Source organism: Cavia porcellus, unplaced genomic scaffold (genome assembly GCF_034190915.1).
Source record: "Cavia porcellus strain 051 isolate PalLab524CR breed Dunkin Hartley unplaced genomic scaffold, mCavPor4.1 scaffold_24, whole genome shotgun sequence".
Classification (NCBI taxonomy): domain Eukaryota; kingdom Metazoa; phylum Chordata; class Mammalia; order Rodentia; family Caviidae; genus Cavia; species Cavia porcellus.
In genome coordinates, this window is record NW_026947507.1 from 26,433,653 (window position 1) to 26,455,174 (window position 21,522).

Sequence of the window (21,522 nt, forward strand, 5' to 3'; positions counted from 1 at the left end):
AAGACAAGAAGCAGGGAACTAAGCCAGGAGGTAAAGAGACTTTTAATTTTCTTCCAGAGACTGGAGATTTTTTGCTAGAGTACAGGCGCCATCCACACAGACAGAGCTACATCTGATGGACATTACTTGTGACATTACTTAAGCGGAGAAAGAACAGCTGAAACCAAATTCTCCAGTCTTAAATGAATTTCCAGCTACAAACCAGAAGAATAACACAGTTAGGTCTTCAGGGCAACTGAATGCGTAGCTCTACAACTCAGATTTCTTTTCATGATGCTGACATGATTTTATGGCACCATGCATTATTTATGTGTACCACTACCATGCTTTAGGAGAGTCTTTGGACATAAGCCAATGAATTAGTTTAATCTAATTCTCCTGCTTTCATCTGTAATGAGTTCTAGTCTTCATAGCCAGCATGACTTGGGGCATACTCTGTCTCCTAAAGATTTGGGGTAGTCCCAGCAGCTCATTATTTCTAATTACTCCATTATCTAAAAGTAGCACTGAGCTCACTGTGCAGACCAGCCAAAGGAGGTAGGATTCTTCTCCCAGTCACTTTTTTTCTCAAAATTAATATGCATATTTCACAGTGAGGCCCTTACAGCCAGTAACTAAAACCTGAATCTATTTCTGGCATAGCTGTGTGTAATTCAGCACTATTGACTGTAGGGAGTGTTGACACACACCCAAAATTTGAGGAAAAGATCATGTGGGTAGGTAATGATTAAGACTAGGGACAGGATCTCATGCTGTGAATGATCTGAAAAGAACTACAGTCTATACCTTTTGATGCAGTATGACATCAAAAACATATGATGCTTCAATTAAGATTCATGTTAGTGATCATTGAGTGTCTCTAGTCATCTTTGGCACAGAACTAGATTGGGTGGAGGTTAGTCTGGGATTTCCTAGTTCCATCAAGGAGCATTTTACATCCCAGGAAACCCCTTACTCCTAAGAAAACTAGGATTGCTGAAACTGCACAAAAACACAGATAGACATTTGAGCTATGTAAACAGATGTGTTGCATGTCAGATGTTGACATTAGAATGTCATTTTTTGTGCAACATTCTGGAATTTCCCCTCCCTACTTGCTACAGAAGGCAGCAGATGAGGAAAAGACATTCAGGAAGAAGAAACTTCAGGTCTTACACTAGCAGGATGGATTCGTTGTGATGTAAGTAGAATTGTTCTGAAGTGGAATATAGAGAGTTCTATGAATTTCATAGGTACAGAAATACTAATCTTTAAGTATAAATGTTCATTTTCTTCCACACTCTTTCTCTAGGGAGGGTTTTGGTGGTACAGTTTGCCTACACAGCAATGGGTAAAGATTTTCTGAAAGCTCAGTGTGGAACTATGAAGCACTGTGTAAACTCATCAGTCAATGCCTAAGGAGGTTCTAGTAAAATAGAAAAGTATTTCTCAAAAGGTATTTTTGGTGACACCTCTCTGTTTTTTTTTCTGGGATGGGTTGCCATGTTGACATAGACTTTGAAGTACGTGCAAGGCAGCATGTATTGATTCACTCTGTGTTTGAGGGACAAATGCACAGATTTTGGACCCAAAGGACAAGAAACAGTTGCACCTTGGATAAAATCATTATGCCAAAATGCAGCCAAGATATACTCTCACCATAGTTCAGTTGCTGGATATATGGAGCAAAACAGTTGGGGCTCAACTTGACAGAACCATGGTTCTTGCAGTCAGCTAATCCCACATCAGGGAAAATTGTGGAGTTTTCTGAAACCTGGAGAGGAGTTACCACTCTGGAAGAGGTCAGGTGTTATTGGATGGATTCACCACTGGAGATAATGGCAAAATGTTCCTTGATTAGCAGGAGAAGGGATGCTCTTGGAAATTATAGGATAATAATTTTTCTTTAGAAAATAGAAAGCCCTCACATTTCATTTCCTCTAAGAATATAGAAGGGTAGTACAACCATTATGGAAACCAGTATGGAGACTCTTAAAAAACAAACAAAAGTAAAAAGTAGATATTGCATTCTATCCAGCTATTCCCTTCTAGGCATCTTCCTGACAGTTAAAGATATCATATTATAGTGATACATTACATCCATGCTTGTGGAAGCACCATGCACAATAGCTAAGTCTTAGAAGTAGCCTATATGTCCACCAACATGTGAAAAGATAAAGACAATGTGATATTTACATACAACAGAGTACTACTCTATCATAAAAAAGAGAAATGAGTTATTTGTAGGAAAATAGATAACACTTGAGACTTTATAAGTGAAAGGAATCAGACACATAAGCTTAAATATATCATGGCTTCTCTTATATAAGAAACCCAAAATATAAATACAGAGAAAAATAAACTATAGGTAATACGAAGTGAGATAGATCTTTTACAGATGGGAAGGTAACCCAGAGAGAGAGAGGGGTTAGGGAGACAGGTGAGGAGAGAGAATGGCAGAAGAACTCCCCATGAGAAATGTGATCATTATTTACTACAAAGACACACTAATAAAAAAATTGAACAAACTCCCTCATATTTAAAGGGCACCTTATTTCATAAAATTAGAGTGATTTTAGGAAGCAGAGAAGAGGCCTGTGGTGGACAGTTGTACTTGCCTTCATCAAAGGAGACTATTATATGAGAATTTTGTAAAACAGGGAATCGAACATCCTTAAACGCTGCCAGGAAAGTCTACATACTATACCATCCTAGAAAAGTCCATGCAGTATATCAGCCCCAGTTCCAGATAATCATGTATTAAAATGCTACTAGGAGAGCAAAACCACAAAACAGGGAAACGTCAGATCAAATATAGCCCTGAAGAACTTGTCATTAGAACTTTCTTAAGGGATAAGACTTCAAGGATCACAGGTTTGGTTATACGTAATCTGCTAGGCTTGCAAAACTGACACACAACATGCATGCCAAACTGGAGGGTGGATGGGATCCCTGTGTTGAGAGTTTCTGTCTGTTAGTTTCATTGTTGTTTTGTCATATGTTAACAAGGAGAGAGAAAGGTTGTGCTTTGGTGTTTGGACTTCAAGATCTCTGGCAGCGGGCCCCCTGGCAAGGTGTGATGGTATACAGCTCATGGGATCATACTACCAAGTCAATAGGGAATGATTTATGGCTGTTTCTTAACAAACTTAGACTTCACCACAGATTGGTGGAAAGGCTTCAGTTTTCATTGTTAGTGGAGCTCATTAGAGGGAAGATACAAGAGGCAGCAAGTGGGGCAAACTCCAGGGCACAAGAGCAAATGACAGAATGTGGCTGATGGTGTTGGGGTAGACTTGAGAGAGAGAAAATAACTCAATTTATGGGCCTCAGCTAGACCAGTAAGGCCAAGGGTTCTAGCTAAAGTCTCCTGACACATGGGATTTGCTTCCAGCTCCCAGGATCGGTTTCCAGGATTTATCAAACTGGTCAACTTTTCCAAATCTGACAAAAAAATTGCAGGTGCACAAGATTTGGGGAGACAGAGTCTCACAATTTTTGTTCTGGAAAGGAGGGTCGCCTTGTACCTATGAATTAAAGAAACCCATTAACACACGATCTTCTGGGTAGAGAGAGAGAGAACCTGACAGACTAGCAACTTCCATAACTGCTGGTTGCTAATTCTGAAACCAGTGCTCCATTTTTACCCCCTGATCACTGCTTGATGACTTCAACTGGTGAAGCAAAATCATCGTCTCCCTAAAACCAGACTTCTTGTTACAGAAAACACCAAATCCTTGTGGACTTTAAGTCACTGTAAATCAGGTTGTCTATTATTCACAGGTGAACTTAATTCTGGCTATTATAGAACTTGAGCTAAGACACATTGCCTGCATGGAGGAAGTCTGGATCCTGCTGCTGAATGTTTAACTTCAGGATAATTCTAGATTCCCCAGCTTGACAGAGAGGCAGTGCTCTCAAGGGGCCTTGGAGAGAATTCTACTCCGCACAGCAGAAGACAGGAAGGAAATGGGGGTGTGTGCTGAGACATGCACTGGATGAAAACTCTGGGTCCCTCAGGAGATTGTCCCCTTCTTTGTGGAAAACTGGTCATTTCAATGAGATGATTTCAGAAAGGCAAAAATTGGCAAGGTAAAAAAAAGTATTTACAGCTTTCCTACTTCCTTCTCCTGCTCTCCTATGTGTATTCTACTGGTCAGTGTAGTGATGGGAAAAAATGAAAGACACCAAAATGTGCCAGAGGGCCTCATTTAAGTTGGGGTATACAAAAATCAGACAAATAAAAGACCAAAACAACAAAAGCAAAAAATGGCTCTGGTTATGCGAGATGGGTTAAGGGAAAAGATTGTTTAGAGGAGGAAAAGGAGAGACTTCTCAAGGATTTCTGAAGACATTTTGATATGCTACATAACTCCTCCTCCAGCTGCTTCAAGAAACTTCATTAAGCACTTATATACATCACAAGGATTTGGGATGTGGATTTGTGTTTGTTTGGGAAGCAGTGTCATGCAAATATGGGTCCTAAAGTGTCAGTCTCAGAAGACTAACACTGTACTAGGTAATGAAAGTTACAGGAGAAGACTAAAGCCATCTTGAGGTGCAGACATGGGGTTCATAGGTGAGTGGTAAGGCTTCCTGCGCATGTGCTTCAGATATGGGTTTCTGCAAAATTGCAGACCACACTAGCTGTGTACAGTTAGTCCTCTGCTTCTGCATGTTCCCCCTGGGCAGTGTCAGCTGATTGTGGATTTAAAAAATGTTTGAGAAAAATGTTGCGTTTGCATTGAACACGCACAGACTTATTTCTTATTACGTGCTAAACTTTAAAGTATACTAAACAATCTAGGAACAACATATCTATATAGCATCTGCGTTAGTTATTTTCAACAATCTAGAGATAATTTAAAGTATACTGTGTAGGTTACTTGCAAATATTACTTGAAAGACTTGGGAATCAGTGGAGATCCTGGAATAAATTCCCCTTCTTACAAAGGCACAATGGTAATCACAGTGGTAAGCCCCTCTCTGCTCAAGGGCTCTCCTTTCATGTCACATATCTGTGGGCTATAGGTTGCTATAGTTTGGATCTATGATGTGCCTCAAAGGTCCATGTATTAAAGCTTGTTACCCAAGTTAGTGCAAATGAGAGATGGTAGAAAATTGAAGAAATGGAATCTAATGGGAGATGTTAGGGATTTTTCCCGGTGAGAACAGTAGTGATGGTATAAAAATGTAAGACAGGCTTGAATATAAAATGAAATCAGAAAAATATCTTTGTATATAGAAAGTTCTTTCTATGCATTAATTTGTAATTCATTTTTAACATGTTATATTACAAGAGTTACAAGCATGGTGGTGCATGCTTATAATCTCAGCACTCTAGGAGGCTAAGATAGGAGGGGTTGAGCCCAGTTTCAGTAATTTAGTAAGGCTCTGTCTAAAGAAAAAAAGGTTGGTAATGTAAGTCAGAGGAGGGGTGCCACTGGGGTCAGTTCCCATGACCAATTAAAAAAATAGTTATCTGAAGAGATTTCACTTCAAATATCATTCAAAATAGACCATGTGACCCATCATCCTCTATAAGAATGGAAATTGCTTAAAATGTGTAAAAGAGTGTGTTCTTTAAAATGAAGTGTAAATGAATATGTGCATTATAAGAATGAAAATTAAATATGAAAGGCCCAGAGTTCAAGCACCAGCATCCTCATCTTTCAAAAAAGGAAAAAAAAGAATAAAAATAAAAATGAAATGATGCCATTTCTGTAAAGTTGTTTAAGTGATAAATGAATACTGTTGAAGAGAAAAACTTGAATGTAAAGATCTTATAATAAAAAGATTAAAGTAATGATAAGTTCCTATTTTTGACTCATAGTAGTAAAACTATAAATCATTTCTAGTTTATGTTACAAAAGCCGGAACATGAAGAAAGACCATTATAGGTAGGAATGGTGTTAATTTAATCTTTATGTAAAGCAGTGGAGCACTGATTATAGAAATTTAAAATACATATGATCTTCAAAATATATTTGCATAAATTGGTCCTAAATTTAACTAGGCCAGCTAATTAATATCTGCATAGCTTAAAGTCTGAATGCTAAAATACAAATACTGAATTCCTCTGATGGCAGATTCCTTTTTATATCCTTTGTAAGAAAATCATTTTTTAAAATTTATTGAGGTGATAGTGACAGCATAGGTGGTGGCAGCCACAGAGTGTAGATAGAGTAAAAATGCCCACTGGTGGTCTCCATGTTACCCCAAACCAGGCTCTAAAAAGCTCTGCAGACCATCGGTGGTCCAGCTCCTTCCATCTGGTGGTCAGTTCTGTGATTCGACCAGCCAACACTGATCACAGCCCCACATTTCTGGGTCTCCACCTTACCTGTCTACTATTTTCCTGTATGGGGATCAATGGTGGGGGGTATTTTCTTCATGCTTAATTGGTTGAGATTTTTTGATCAATCATTGGAAACAAAATAACCTATTCTGGTGTTCGTGAAAGCAGCTACAGCATTTTTAAGGTTTTGACTTTTATTTAGAATCATCTAGAGAACTTTTAATAAACAGAAATTTCAATCTTAGACATTCTTTCTAGGATGGGAGCTAGGCCTGTATATATTTTTTAAAAACCCTACACTACAAATCAATCTAATAGACAGCCAACCCGGAGGACCACTGCTTCAATGATTTGTAGGTACCAGCATAAACTCATTTAAGGTTTGGGAAATTACCCACTTGATGCTGCTCTGGATGAGAGTGCTAGAGGTTTAATGTTAAACAACAAACACAAAATAAAGAAGCAAACTCAACGTATCTTCTTTTCATCAGTAAACTAACCTGATTTATGCAGATCAAATATCCTTGGACCAGTGTAACATTATTGTATCTTGACTTGCTGAAACAATACAGCATTATAGAAAGTAGTACCAAATGAGAACTTTTGTCTCTTACCCTCTACCACACTGAACAGGGCTGTGTCTGCCAAGCATTTTCTCCGAGCCTCATCAGGCCAGTGTCTGAATTTTGGATGATTCATCACCAATAGCATTGCAAGGTAGCTAGCGTTTCCCCAGTAAAATCCTTTCCAGTCATTGACAACAGGAATTCTCAGACATATGCACTTTATTCAACCTTTTTGCTATTAAGCCACAGGCACTATTAATATTCATATTGCAACATAATAAACTTACACTTTATGAAAATATGCTGCTTCCTCCAATTTCTCTGTGTGGCGAGATCAAGTGTTGTTAGTCTGCTAATGTAACTGTGCTTTGTTATGTCTAGAGATGTTCAAATTCAGGCACTGTTACATCACTTTTGCAGATTCTTGAGCCAATTGCTACATTGGTCATGTTAAACTTTCCACTTATAAGATTTAACAAGATTTCTCTGGGTGTTGCTTGTTTCCTAGGGTAAATCGAGATACTTCTTTTGGTTGGCTTGCTTTCTTGTTGGAATTAGAACTGAGAAAAATAATGATCATGGATCTATGCCTCGCTCCTAGTCCCCAGTGGCTGTCCTCGATGAAGAGGGGGGTTTGGCTTATGATAGCTCCGTCTTTTTATCCCACTTGCTCATCAGTTACAGTATTAATTCAGCTTGCTACTTTTCTCTCTTTCCGGGTTCTCACAACATCCTGCATAAACTAGTTTCTCAAAGCAGTTTTCCGAGTTCTGTTCTTGGATTACTATATGATACGGATAGTATCACAGGAGAGCATTTATCAGATTAGGTTCATCGATAAATCTCAGGAGTTATTTCTGGCTAAAAAAAAGCTTTATATTCAAGTGCATTTGAGAGCTGGTTTGCGGCACTTTGTACTTAGAGGTTTACAAAGCACATTCGCACATGTCTATGGTCTGAGATAACTATAATGTAGAAAAGATAAGTTTAAAAACTGAACATTTCTCAAACTGTCTTGACCATAGACTATTTTTGCCCCTGTGGACATTTTGGGAATTATTGAAAGTACAAACCAGTTCAGATGTTACCAATTGTATAACACTGGGCAGGTAACTTAAATTTTTAAACCTAACTCATTTGTAAGGAAGGGATATCACTTTGTAACCTGAGGCTTGTTATAAAAACCATAAGAAATATCTCAATCAAAGCATAATGAACAAATTTAAAACAATCTCACTTTAAGCATAGAACAAGTTGTACTCCATTGCACTAAAGTTTTTCATAATGTACAGTAAATATCACTTAAAATGTTTTATTCATAATCAACTAAACACATTTTAACTTTTAGAACATTTGATGACTCTGCAAGTTTACCCAGGAGCAGATCAATTGCCTTAAAAAATACTTTAGAATATAAAATTTACTATATAATAATTATTAGATGAATAAAAGAAAATTGCTACTTTTTTTCCTCAGGAAAATAAATCTTGAGACATTGAATTGAATTGAACTTAACAAGGTCAAGAATGTTTAACTGTTCCATTAAAATGTTGATAAACACTGGAAGCCTCCAGATGGCACTGGATTACTCAGGCTCTTTCAAGGATCCTCCAAGGTCAGTCATAAATTAGAGATAAGTGTGTACTTTTTTAAGGAATAGACTTTCTATTTAGAGTGGGTAATCCATGCCTGGGATACCATTGCATAGTTTTAATATATTCAACTGAGTATGTTTTACCCAAGGCTGCTTTTAGGAACTAGATTTTTCTGTGGTTCATGGATACTATTGGTAATAGTTCTTTGGTAATAGTTCTTTCAAGATACTTGATACTATTGGTAATAGTTCTTTCAAGATAGTTGGTATTGTTATCTCCCTTATAGCCACTGAAATGACTATAAAGTGATCTGGATAGGGAATACAGTGAAGAGAAAGCTAAGATTGACAAGCAATACAGCTGGAATCCAGCCAGCTGAACATAGAGGTAAATACATGTACTTTCGGGCCAGACATTACTTCTATGTGGCTTCCTGTCCTCCCTGACTTCTCTAAGTGATGGAACTTAGCTCAGAGCTGAGAGCCAGCAGAAAGCCTTCTGTATTTCCTGCTACTTTGTGTCCAAGAACACTTAAACACACTTCTCCTGTAGCAGCTGTTACATCGGATGATTCTTGTTGATTTGCTGGTTTATTATAATCATTAGATTTTAAACTTCTGCAGGTCAGAGTCTGTATCTTAACTCACATTTGTTTCTAGCAGGTAGACTGGAATCTTATACTTAGACATTCAACAGATGGTTGAATGGCTGAGTAAAGGGATTTGTGAAGCAAGGTTATTGTTCTGTCTTGGCATATTTGTTCTTTCCCAAGTCTTTCCCAAGTACGAAGGGGTTTCGATAATCAGTTGTCATGCTCTGCACTACATATCTTTGCTGCTCTTGCCCTGACTGGCTAGACCACTGTCTGACTCCAATACTGTAATGTAAGACTCACCGGTAACCACAAGAATGCTTTACTGTGGGTTGTGGTTTATACTGTATCGTCCCTTCCTCTGTTGGTTAGATTGAGTGGTTTGAAAGAGGAGAAAGAGGCAGAGAAGCCAGAGGCTCTGAAAGATAGCCCTTAGAAGCAGATGTTATGCCATGAGAAACAAAAGTAGAGATACATTTGAAGAGGTAACAAGAAATAATAAGAAAGAGGAGATGTGGATTTGCTTTTGGATTCCCAAGAGCTATTGCTGGCCTCTTGAGCCCTTAATGTATTCTTCTCTGGGGAGAAATTAATCTTCATTTCTCAAGACTAGTCATAAAATTGCTGAAGATTTCTTTCACGTTCTCCCCCCCCCCCTTTTTTTGAGACAGGGTCCCACTACATATTTCAATTTGGTCTTCATTTCACTGTGTAGCCCAGTCTGTCCTTGAACTCACAGTGATCCTCCTGTGTCAGCTTCCAAATTGCTGGGATTACAGACATGTACCACCACACACAGTTACTGAGGCTTTGTTTTCTTGTATACTTCCTTATATCCTTATATTACCCTCCTATTATTTAAACTAACTTGAGCACATTAGGTTATTAGAATTTTATCCTTATTTTTTTTTTAATCAGGAAGCAGAGGGTTGCATCTGCTCAAAAAGGAAAATGGGAGTACAATTTGCCTTTGTAGATGTGGACTTTCTCCAGAGTGAACCTAAAGATCTCAAGCAGGTTTCCCAGTGTGGTTTAGAAAAGACTCATGTGGTGGTGGTGGTGGTAGAGGTGATTGATTTTTCCTAATAAGCAGCATGTGAATTATTGCTCTTTTATATACAAATTGAGCTCATGCCTTAGACATCATATGGACCAAAGTTGATCAAAATCATCAATAACTAGTATTGCTCACCTGGGGCCATTCATTGCCAAATAGTTCTGCTTGAAAATAAGACATTAGTTCCCTGGAGTGGGAAAGATGGTTTTTAAATTTAGCATGTGATATGATGTGCAATATACATGTAGAAACATTATTTACTGGATCTGTAAAAACAAATACTTTATTAACAAAAGCTATGAGTCTTGGACCTATGTAACAACCAACAAAGATTTAAAAACAATTCGCAGGCAAATCTCAACTTGCAGGGGAGAAAATATTGAGACACAAGGAAATAGTGATAAATCATTGATTTCTTAATATCCTTGCGTCATTCAAAAAATTATGCTAAAGACAGCTGACAGGCAAGTCCGCACATTCTCCTCTCTCCCCAGGCAAGGTTGAAATTGCATCACAGCTATCACGTCCCTCTTTTGGTGCTGCCTTTCTATGTTTTAAGGACATTGTTCTTGTGAGAATTCTAGAATACACTTGTTACTTTCTTTTGAGGTGATTAGAAGTCTTCATAGTTTCTTGTATCCTGTTGGTAATCACTTACATAACTAGAATTTCATGATCATGTGCTACCTCCAAATATAATAAATATTTTGGTTTCTGAGCACATACCATAAAATAGTTCCAACCACCCAATCATCATACATAATTCTGTGATGTCATTGTCCAAGAAGTCCTGACAAATTCTAGTTTACTTTTGTCCTAAAGTTATTTTCACAAGATTGAAATCAATACAGAAGAATAACAAACCAAAATCTTATATAAAGGAAAACTAAAAACAGTATAGATGACTTGCAAGCTGAGGTTTTCTAGATTCCTTTTTATTGATTGTGTTTAAAAGACGAATATAAGGATGAAAATAATTTATGCATGAGAAGTCATGAATAGGCTCTTAGATTATTCAATAACCACATTTGTGAAGAGTGAATCACATAACATATCGACAATGATGAAGTTTCTTGATTTTTCAGGAAGTAACATTCTGAACAGCAGTAATATAGAGGTCATGATATGTCCTGTTCCATGGACATAACTACAAAATAGAGTCATAAGTTCAAATGGTCTCTAACATTGATTAATCATGATATAACATTTGGAATTCTCTGGAATATTATAAATCATATACAAAAGACACTTTTTAGAGGTTTTTCTAAGTTTATCAGCTACTCTAAAAATTTATATGCTATTTCGATATGTCATGAATCTGAAAGAAACTTTTTTAAACTATCAAAAAAGTTTTGACAGCATTCTAGAGAATGACTAAGTTTTTATATAAAACTATCAGATTGTCACAAAAATGATGATAATCAGAAAATGTATAACCACAAATGTGGGAAATATCTTAGAGGGGCATTACATTAATGTAACTGTCATGTTATTTTTCTGTTTTTTTAAAATGTTTGTGGTATTCACCATCTTTCAAAAAAATTCTAATTAATTAGAATTATTCTCATTCTAAATAAAAATTCCGGGTCATAATTAATGTTGCATCCATTTTTTAACTAAAGGTCTCTAAAATTGTGTGAGCTTCAGGTACAAAAGGTGGATCCACCCAAGAATTGATGAGAGCTCCTGTTTCCACACACCCTTGTCAGTGTAAGGTAGTATTAAAACCTTTTATATACCTGCCAATCTGATAATAATGGTATATCTTCATTGTTTTAAATTATATTTTGTTAATTAGAAGTTAAAATGAGTACTTTATATGGTCATTTTCTGTAGAGCTGCCTTTCATTATCTTTGCCTATCAGTTGCTTTAAAAAAAAAAGTCATCTATGACAATTCTGGGTATACAGTTAACCCTATGTCTGTCACCAAAACCTTGAATCATTTTTTCCTATTATCTATTTCTCCTTTAACTTCACTAATGATGTAATTTTTCTCTCTCATGGGAAGCACTTAATTTTTATTAGATTTACCAATTGACAACAGTATTGTGTAAACAGTATTACATCCCATACATTGCAGCTTAGCTAAAAGCTGACTCAACTAGGTAAAGGAGACAAGTACACCTTAAGAAGAATAAGAAACCTGGATACTTTGACTTTCTCCAAGTTAGAGGATGAAATGTTTTTTCCATAGAAAGTCAAGAATTCTGGTTCTCTTTCCTTTTCTTACAAGGCCGAGTTACTTTGTATTTGGAATTTGTAAGGGAAGAGACCTAGCCTTTAGGTCCTGTATTTTCATTGTTGAGAAGTGACTGAAAGTGTGACCTTAAACTGTGTACACTGCTGTCCTCTAGGAGGAAGTGTCCATAGGTTTGTTCTCCTCGGTTGACATGTTCAAAATCTCTTCTCCAAGCTCCTAGCTCTGTATACATTTTGACAAATGAACTATGCCAACCTCAAAGAAAAGACAAAGTTTTCCCACATAGAAACTCATTTTGTTCATTCAATAATCTCCCCCAAGACAACAAACTTCACCTGGATGTCCAGTTATTTCTGACCTTTAAGGTCCACTTCAGTGTTACATCGGTAAAGCCTTCTTAGAGTTTAAGATCTCATAGATGTTTTCATGAGAGTTTTTTCACAACATCTTCATAATATTTAAGATGTGTTATAGTGTAATGTATGTATACATATTTATTCTTCATGTGGCCATAAACTTCTTTCATGGAAGAATTTTTATCTTTTATATACACAGAGCTCAGCATAGAGTTAGCGACATAATAGGTACTTCTTTGGAGGGTACAGAGAATCTTTAATATAATTTCAAGTGATAGTAAAGTACTATACTCACACCTTCAAAGACTCTTATTCAAAGTGAATCCAAAATATATCTATCATAACAGAAGTGTGGTATGGATTATTTTAACAAAATTGGGTGTTCTGTTGAGTAGACAAAAAAAAAATGCACTGTGGGACAGAATTTTGTTCTTAGAGTTATTAAATCCTGCACCTTCATGGCTGAGTTCATACTCATGCTCACTGTCAAGAGCCAAGAACACCATCACAGCAATCTGGAAACACTGTCTTGATTCAGCATAAATGGGTCAGCACATTTGCTTTGTATTACCACACTTCAGAAAGTGAAAACTGCTCACACCTACAGTGAAGCATGATTTGGGCACTACATGACAGTAAGTACACTTGCATTAATAAATACTCATCCATATAATTATACATAATAGGCATTTTGAAGAAAGGCATTAAAGCCTTTGAAACCTTTATAGCCAAAGATGTGATCTGGTAGAGGAAAGAAGTTCTTTGGGGTCCACTGTACCACATTCTCTGGTATCACCCCCCTGTTCATTTTGTAGCACAGTTCACCAGTAACTCAGTGTAGTGTGGAAGAGTCATCACATTCATCCTTTCCAAAATATAGTGTTGTTGAGGAAGTTAAAATAGCACAGCATTTGATAGGTTGTAGGTAGGTACACTAAGAGATATTGTTGAAGGAAACAAATTACTGATTCCAGAAAGACAGCAAATCACTTTAGACCCCATCACAAATCATCTTCGCAAAGGTCAAGACAGATAAATGCTCATGTGCAGTCTTAACGACTTCAAGTGAATTGACCTAATCCATAGTCTTTTGCTCATTTATCATTCACTTGGGAAAATGGGTCCCAAATGGCTGGTTCAAATGCATTTGACCTTTAAGCAGTAAGAGAAATAATTCATTCATGTAGAATAGGTAACTTTAAGATTCTGTTAGTTTGGTTTTTTAAAAAAGCTACAACCCTAGCAAAGTCTCTGTAACAAGCCTGACAGTTCTATTTGGAGTTAGTTATGTTAGCTCTGTTCTTTATCTACTATTTGCTTAAATATACTACAGGTTTAAACTATCTACGGAATTTGGCACAGGCTCAAACAGCACAAGGATATCACTGGACAAAAACCTGAAAGACATTGCTGGCACATTTCAGAAACTCAAAAGCAGCCATAAATGTAATGTCTAGTTGACACTGGTTATATATAAAATCTTCACAACAACCCACCGTACGATCAGCTTCTAAACAACCCAGCTGTGCTATTATTCTAGCTGAGGATGAGAGATATTAGACCATTTGACTAAGATCACATAACAGAGCTACAATTCAAATCCAAATTGGTCATGCCCTTCTCACTAAACTGGTTTCATCAAGTTCTATGCAAGCAGGTGCTGTTGGTGGTGGAATTCATTTCCTACTTTACACATATCTGATTTGTAAATACTTTGTAGGACACTGTCACCTCTCACCCATTGCTATTCTTTCAAGGCTATGCACAAACTCTGCTTTCTCTTGTTTGGTCAGAAATGAGGACCAGCTTAAGAATTAGCCTAGTGTTTTTCTAGCTTTTTATACCTTATTTTATATTTGCCTGTATTTCTTTATCTAGCCCTTCACTAGTTAACCAAAAGGCAAATTTTCTTTAGACAAAGCTGTTTTTACTTCTTAACCATCTCCTTAACTTCCCCCTTTTTTCAAAGTTTGCCCAGTTCTTTTAACACATAAACAACTCTGTGCCCGGGTGTGGTTGGCCACGCCTGCAAGCCCAGCACTCTGAGACACTGGGGCAGGAAAACTTAAAATTCAAACCCAATCTAGGCAATTTAGTGATTTAGTGAGACTTTATCCCAAATAAGAAAAAAATTAAAAAGGGATAGGCACCAAACCAACCAAACCAAAAAGCCTTTTTTCCCTATAAATTCTGTTTCTTCTAGTTTAATTTGTTATTTTAAGAGTTGTCTTAATCATGGCTGAGAAATGTAAGAGAGTCAATAATGATACATCTAAAACCAAGAATGGCCTGTTACTACCAGCCCGCAAATTTCAAATTGTCTTTTGCTAGCACAGCACTTCTAACAAAACAAAACAAAAGCAAAAACTTGATGAAAAAATCACAGTTAAGATCTTCAAAATTTTAAATTATAATTTCAATAGTATTATTGTCCTCTTTTGTTCATTTTAAATGTAGATACACTTAGAGTAGCTGACACAACAAATTAAATGGGGGTTTTTGATGCGACTGCTTTCTAATATTGTTTCTCAGGGAAAACATAGTATGGTTCCAAATAACTGACTGACATGTAAAACTCACTAGACTGCTTTTCAGAATCAGGGATCTCATATACTCTGTTCAATGGAGAAGCACATTTTCTTCTTGATTCCCTATGGATGATCAGTTTTCCTGTGGGAGCCGTCTTTTGGCTGTCTCCTCCTTCTCCTTCTCCTCCTTCTCTTTCTTTTTTTCCTCTTCTCTTCTTCCTCCAGTATCTGGATAAAAGGGTGACTTGTGCAAAGGAGACCCAGTTGGGAAATGTTGAGGTTTCACATGAAAGAGGGCATGACCTGACTCTCAAAGCTAAATCTTTGATGATCAATTGTTTTATCTGAATCTTTTTCCTTTTACTGGTATTGGTAATTCCTCTGCTAACAAAGTATTTTTCTTGGCTGACTAGATATACATTGAGCAGAAAACATACTCCTTTTAATTAGGACAGAGAGGGGGAACTGGACTGAATAGCCTACTATGTTTGAAGAAATTCTAGAACTTTTAACTATGTTTAAAGAAAAGCATAGTAACAGAGATGAGAATTTAGGAAAACAGAGAAGGATAACTTCATGGAAGAATTAAATTCAATTAACCATACACATTTATAAATATATTACTATGCATTTAAAAAATTCAACCGAGCCTACAAATGAAATATAAAAGTATTTTTTGAGGGAGGATCATAGCTATTTTATTGTGTTATATATCGTTCAGTTTCTTATAACAATTTTTGCATAGTTGAGTAGTTTTTAAAGGAGGGGACTAATTACATTGTATTCTATTCAACTAAAGCCTTGATTCACATGATTATTTGGCGTGGTTTGAAGACAGGTAGGTGTCTTCAAAATTTTATAGCACAGATCTGTCAGGACAGTGACCTAGATTTCTCTTCAAGTTGAGTCCTGTGCAACAATAATAGCACTATTCTTTATAACTTGGCTTCTCAACAGGTCCGGCTAAGATGAGCTTCTTTTTCTTAATATTATAAATAATTACCTTAATAAGAGTGATATGAAATCCAAGGAAATCTAAACTATACTAGATCAAGTGATAATGTCAAATGACCAAACCAAATAAGGGATTTTTATTCTTCATTGTGATTTGGTGTCTCCATGAAGTAGAGATGATGAATTTTAAAAACATGAATTTATTAAAGTTTATATTTATTCTCTAATGAAACATCTTAATATGACTTAACTAGTTTTTGAGGTCTCAAAAATAAAACCTCTCCACAAGGTTTGATTCTGAGTAAAATCTCTCCTGTTTTTAGGACAATATCATTGTTTTCCCCTATAAATTTAGTCCTATACACATTTCTTTTGGTATTATTGGATCTCAGCCTTATGAAATATTCATGCCCATAAAGATCCTTACTAGTACTAAGAGTAGCATTTCCACGCCACTATAATTCATTCCATTCATCTATAATTTGGAAATTATTTCTCAAATAAATAAATGATCTTGTGATGATATTTTTATTAAAGTTTCATCTTTTCTTTTTTCAAAAAAATCATTCAATACTTCTTGGGACTAAATTAAGAATAGTATTTTTAGTCACTAGCGTAAAATATCTAAGATCTTCTTTTAGAAAAGAATTATAATAACATTTCAGGTCACAAATTTTATACCAAAAATCAACCATGTTTTGAAAGTTCTCAAAGCATAGTTTAATAAGATACACCAGTATTATGTTGAAATACAATTAGTCATACATAAAGTTTGAGTTGAATAAATTTCTCAAATTATACTCAGGAATGGAGGTAAGGTTTTCATGAGAGGTTGTGTGTAGTAGTGATTAGAAAGAATCTGTAGTGATAAAAACTGGTGCTATTTTTTATTGAGTGTCTCTTATGTACCAGTTGTACTGTACACCTACATGTCGGACTCACACTAACAGTGCAAGCAGGTATTATGGTCTCCTCTTCATAAACTGGAAAATCCAGACTTGAAAGTGTAAGAACCATTTAGAATTAAATGATAGCATCTGCCTCAGTGGGATTTGAACCTGTCACCTTACTACAAAACCGCATTCTGTCCTTCATTATACAGACTCACAGTATGACTGGCATCTCTCTGGCACTATTGCATGGGAAGAAACAGTTGCAGTATCTCTCCTGTCAAGCAGTTAAGAAGGACTGAGGTAATATAGTAGAAAGTGTATACATTCTGGGTCCCTTTCTGAGTAAAGAAAAGATGCTTGTCATCATCTGCTTCAAACCTCTCTTCACTTCGTGAAGTTCTGTGCATTTGGGTGAAAGTTTTCATGTTACAAATTATGGTCTCGGTTATTCCTGAGACCATACTGTGTGCCCCGGTCATCTTTAAGGGGCCCAGATTGTCTCTAGAACATCTTTCTGGTACTGTAGGACAGCTACCAGGAATCATTCCTACTCTTACTGGAATAACAACATTCTAAACGAAATGATCTGGTATTTACAAAGCACTATATATTTGATTGTTAAATAGATAACATAAATAGAAGTGAGTTAGTGTTGCACAGTTATTGGATAGAAATCCAGGGCTAACGCTGTGAATTTTAATAGGGTGGTCCTAGCTGGTCTTGGAATTTTTCTGAGGAAGAGAATTATCTGTTCAAAAATTACCTAGATACTCAGTGGGGTTCAGTGTGCTACTCCTGGAGGCTTTGGCAATTTCTAACATAGGATATTCGGTACAGATGAACTTTTTAGAAACTGGTAACGTCTTGGGATGTGTGTTTTGATTAACATGGGCCCCAACAGGCAGCACTCACATATGCTGAACAGCAACAAAAAGGAAAGCAAGAGAAAAGGGGGTCGATTGGGAATTCTGGGAAAATCTCAAGAATTCAAGGCTGGCTCAGCCTTAAACTGGGAGAAGGGCCTATCAGGCTTATACTGCCAGTTGTAAAGCAGACACATCGTGTCTGGGCTACAATATAGCTTAGCAATTTTACCTTTTACCTTTAGTAACTGCCTAAATTTCTCTTTCTTATTTTTAATTCAGAGAGTCAGCTCTGGATGGAAATTTTCATCTTTTTCTCCTTTCTCTTGAGCTTTCAAATATGAAAGTTCCCTCCCCTCCTCTTCCTTCCCCTCCCCTTGTCTCCCCCTCTGCCACCCCATGGTGGTGACAGTGGTACTGTGGACTGAGTTATCCCAGGAAAGGTCTCACAGCTGCCTAAGGAACTCTTGACTGCAAACATAGCCACTGATAGTCACAGAGGAAACAGTAGGTAATCACCTTAAAAAAAGATGACTCAGAAATCTGACTCAGAGGGATTTGGGCCAATTTCTGATCTCATCTTGGAGCTTCCTGCAGCACCTGGGTTTCCCTTGGAGGTCTCCTACCCAGACCAGGGCTTAGGCACACCTGTCTGGCCCTGCGGGGATAAACTGACAAGAACCCGGCCTACAGTGAAATGCAGCTCCTCCTATTAGAACAGATGTGGATCCAAGTGATAAGTTTTCTAGAAGTATTATCATACATTTCAATCATGAATGACAAACTATGGCACATTAAAGCATCTAAAAAAGCATACAAGCATTCCCTATTCAGGAAATCACCTCTGAAGAAGCAATGTTTGTGCTTGACAATAGTTTGTTTCACTCTAGAAACATTCTGTTACCTAATGTCTTACAGAAACTCTTGCTTTAAATTTTAACCTAAACCTGAAAACTCACTGTCAAGAAACAGATGAATGTTCCATAATTAAGAAATTCACTTCATCTTCGGTTGCAAATCTAGTGCTTTACAGAAGGGAATACTTGAAAGAAAATATAGGGTGAAGGAAAATGATTTTCTTTGAAAGGGTTTCTAATAAAGATGGAACAAAGCTACTCAAAAAACTCTTGCTTTTTTTACATTCAAAAAGTGTTGATTTTTGTGAAGTAACCTGAGAAGAATTATAACCCGAGGCTGCTTAAGAGCTATCTGAAACTACTACTTTTTCTGCCTAAAAGTTTCAGACAATCCATTTGGGATTGCCTAGTTGAACATGAGGCTTTAAAATGTTCCTGTCTTTTCCTGCTCCCTTGAAGACTCAGGATAATTGTTCCCTTTCCTAGCTGAAGGAATTTGGCTCCAGGGAATTTTACCAATCTAAACCCCCAGGGCGTTCAATGATCCTGGTAGGAATCTGGGCATAGAATCAGGGGAGGGAAAAAAAAGCAATCAGTGACTCAGAATTGCACAAGCTTCTGAGATCACCGTTGATAGGAACAGACAATCCACAAGCATTCCCAGACTGTATAGAGACAACCCAAATCCAACAGAGGCGGTTAACATCAGATTCACCTTAGGAATGACTCAACCAAGTCTCTCCTTAAATGATTTTGGCCCTGGAAAAGACAGCAGGAAATGAACTTCTCATGCTAGTCCTTGTAGTCTTATCTCCTACCCATATTTCTCTCCCACTTGCAGTCTTTACCTTCCCGCTTGAACCTCTGTTCACGCACCCTTTTTGTGCTCTCCAAAATCTTTTAATGAGTCATCTGAGGACTGCTAGGCCAAGGAGTGACTCTGTTCTTTGGCTACTGAGCATTTTCCTAACTCAGGATCATAGATTCCTGTTTGGTGGGAAATAAGAGGAAGCAGTGAAATTCTTACTGTTCCACTGAGCTGGCTGGAGAATTGGTACACCTGGAGGAGATGGACTAGGAAAGAAATCAGCTGGCAGACATTAACCTTAAACATGCACAAAGCTATGCAGTCTGAGAAAAAGTGGAAAAGTTGCATGATGGCAGTTTTGTCCTCCAAAACTCCCTCTTTTCCCTAGCACTGAATCCTTGCAGGGTGTCAGAGTCCCTGGCAGAAGTAGTCTTGTGCTGGACAATATTTCCCATTGAATCTGGTGAGCTGTCTGTTGCTTTAGCCAAGCAGAGGTGCTACTGAATGATGTAAACTGTTCCTTTCCTTCAAGGGCAAAAATATATTGTACCAATTTTCTCCTTTAGTGAAAGACTATCATGACTTTTGAATTGTCCAAATCCTTACATTCATTTTTATGCTTTGCTTTGTTTTGCTGAGTTAGGGATTCACTTTACAGGCTGGCTTTGAACTCATTATGTAGCTCAGGTTGTCCTGAAACTCTCCATGATCCTCTTGCTTCAACCTCTTGTGCCCTGGAATTACAGACATGAACCACGCCTGTCAACCCATAGGCTCTTGAAGACCTTTCCAGGTGCTATGATCTAACAGTTTAGCACAATGTTGTTTATAGTAGCACAACATGCTCCTCAACCTTGGCACCACTGACTTTGAGTTGGTGAGTTTTATTTTTATTCTAGTGCTTTGATAGTGTTTTCATAATGTCGCTGGCCCCCCACTTATTAGATACAAGTAGCACAACTAAATATCTCCAGACATTTATCTTCTGAGAGATCAAGAAAAAAGCAGTGCTCCATGCAGACATCTCCAAGATGCCAGATTTTTGCTTTTTCACTCACTTCCGCATCACAAGGTATTCTTGTTTGTATGTCTTTATTCCAAGGAAACATTTGATTTTGGTTAAGGAAATCCAAGAGAATATATTTTTAAATTTCACAACAAAATTAATGGAGAATGGAGAAGTCTGATGATTTGGTACATGAAAGTTTTAAACATTCAAAGTGTTTAAATGATGCTAAAATTATGCTCTGAAACATGACACCTTGAGGAAATAAACTACCATTGGGAACACTGAGTGAGCTGAGAATCAGAAACTGGGTGATAATTCAAACCCAGTTCTGGGTTTGGATCCATGTTTGGAAATTGATTCAGCTTATATTTGAGCTTTGCACGTCTGTAAATCTTTGACAATCTCAGTTTTACTTGTCCAAAGTAAATGTAGAGACTTTTCCTTCCCACAGTTACGATAGCCAAGGTACTTAGGGTCAGCATCCAGGCGATGATTAATTCTTGGTGAAGGAATCTCAAGCTGAGGCTCAACTGTGAGGTATAATGATGTACTTTTTGTTAACTATGGTTATATGAAATTAACATCTTTTTGTATGCTGTCTGTATTCCTTAGAAGGGAGTGACTATAAATTAGAGACATTTCCTGTCTCTAGTGGTTTACCATGAGTTTGGGGAATACTGGAATCCTAGAACAAAGGATCTCAGCTTTCTTTTTTTCTGAGTTGGAAATAGCACTCTGAAAACCACTACCTGGATAGAAAGCCATTTGTTTTCAGGTCTCTTGAGGACTAGGAAAAATGATGTGATAGACAGTAGCCACCATATATTAAAGTGCTCTGGCTAAATCAAAAAAATTTGAACAACATAGCTTCCCACTTGCAAAGAAAACTATCAGAATAGACACTAACTAGAAACACTTATCTGACAGCTTTAATGCAGAGAGATCCACAGTGGTTTACATTATGT

At 37.1% G+C, this 21,522-nt stretch overlaps 1 protein-coding gene across 4 annotated transcripts in view; it reads right to left on the reverse strand.

The window, feature by feature from the left end:
- Positions 1 to 21,522, reverse strand: part of Palld (palladin, cytoskeletal associated protein) — a 368,121-nt gene that overhangs the window by 274,676 nt on the left and 71,923 nt on the right. The window lies entirely within an intron of this gene.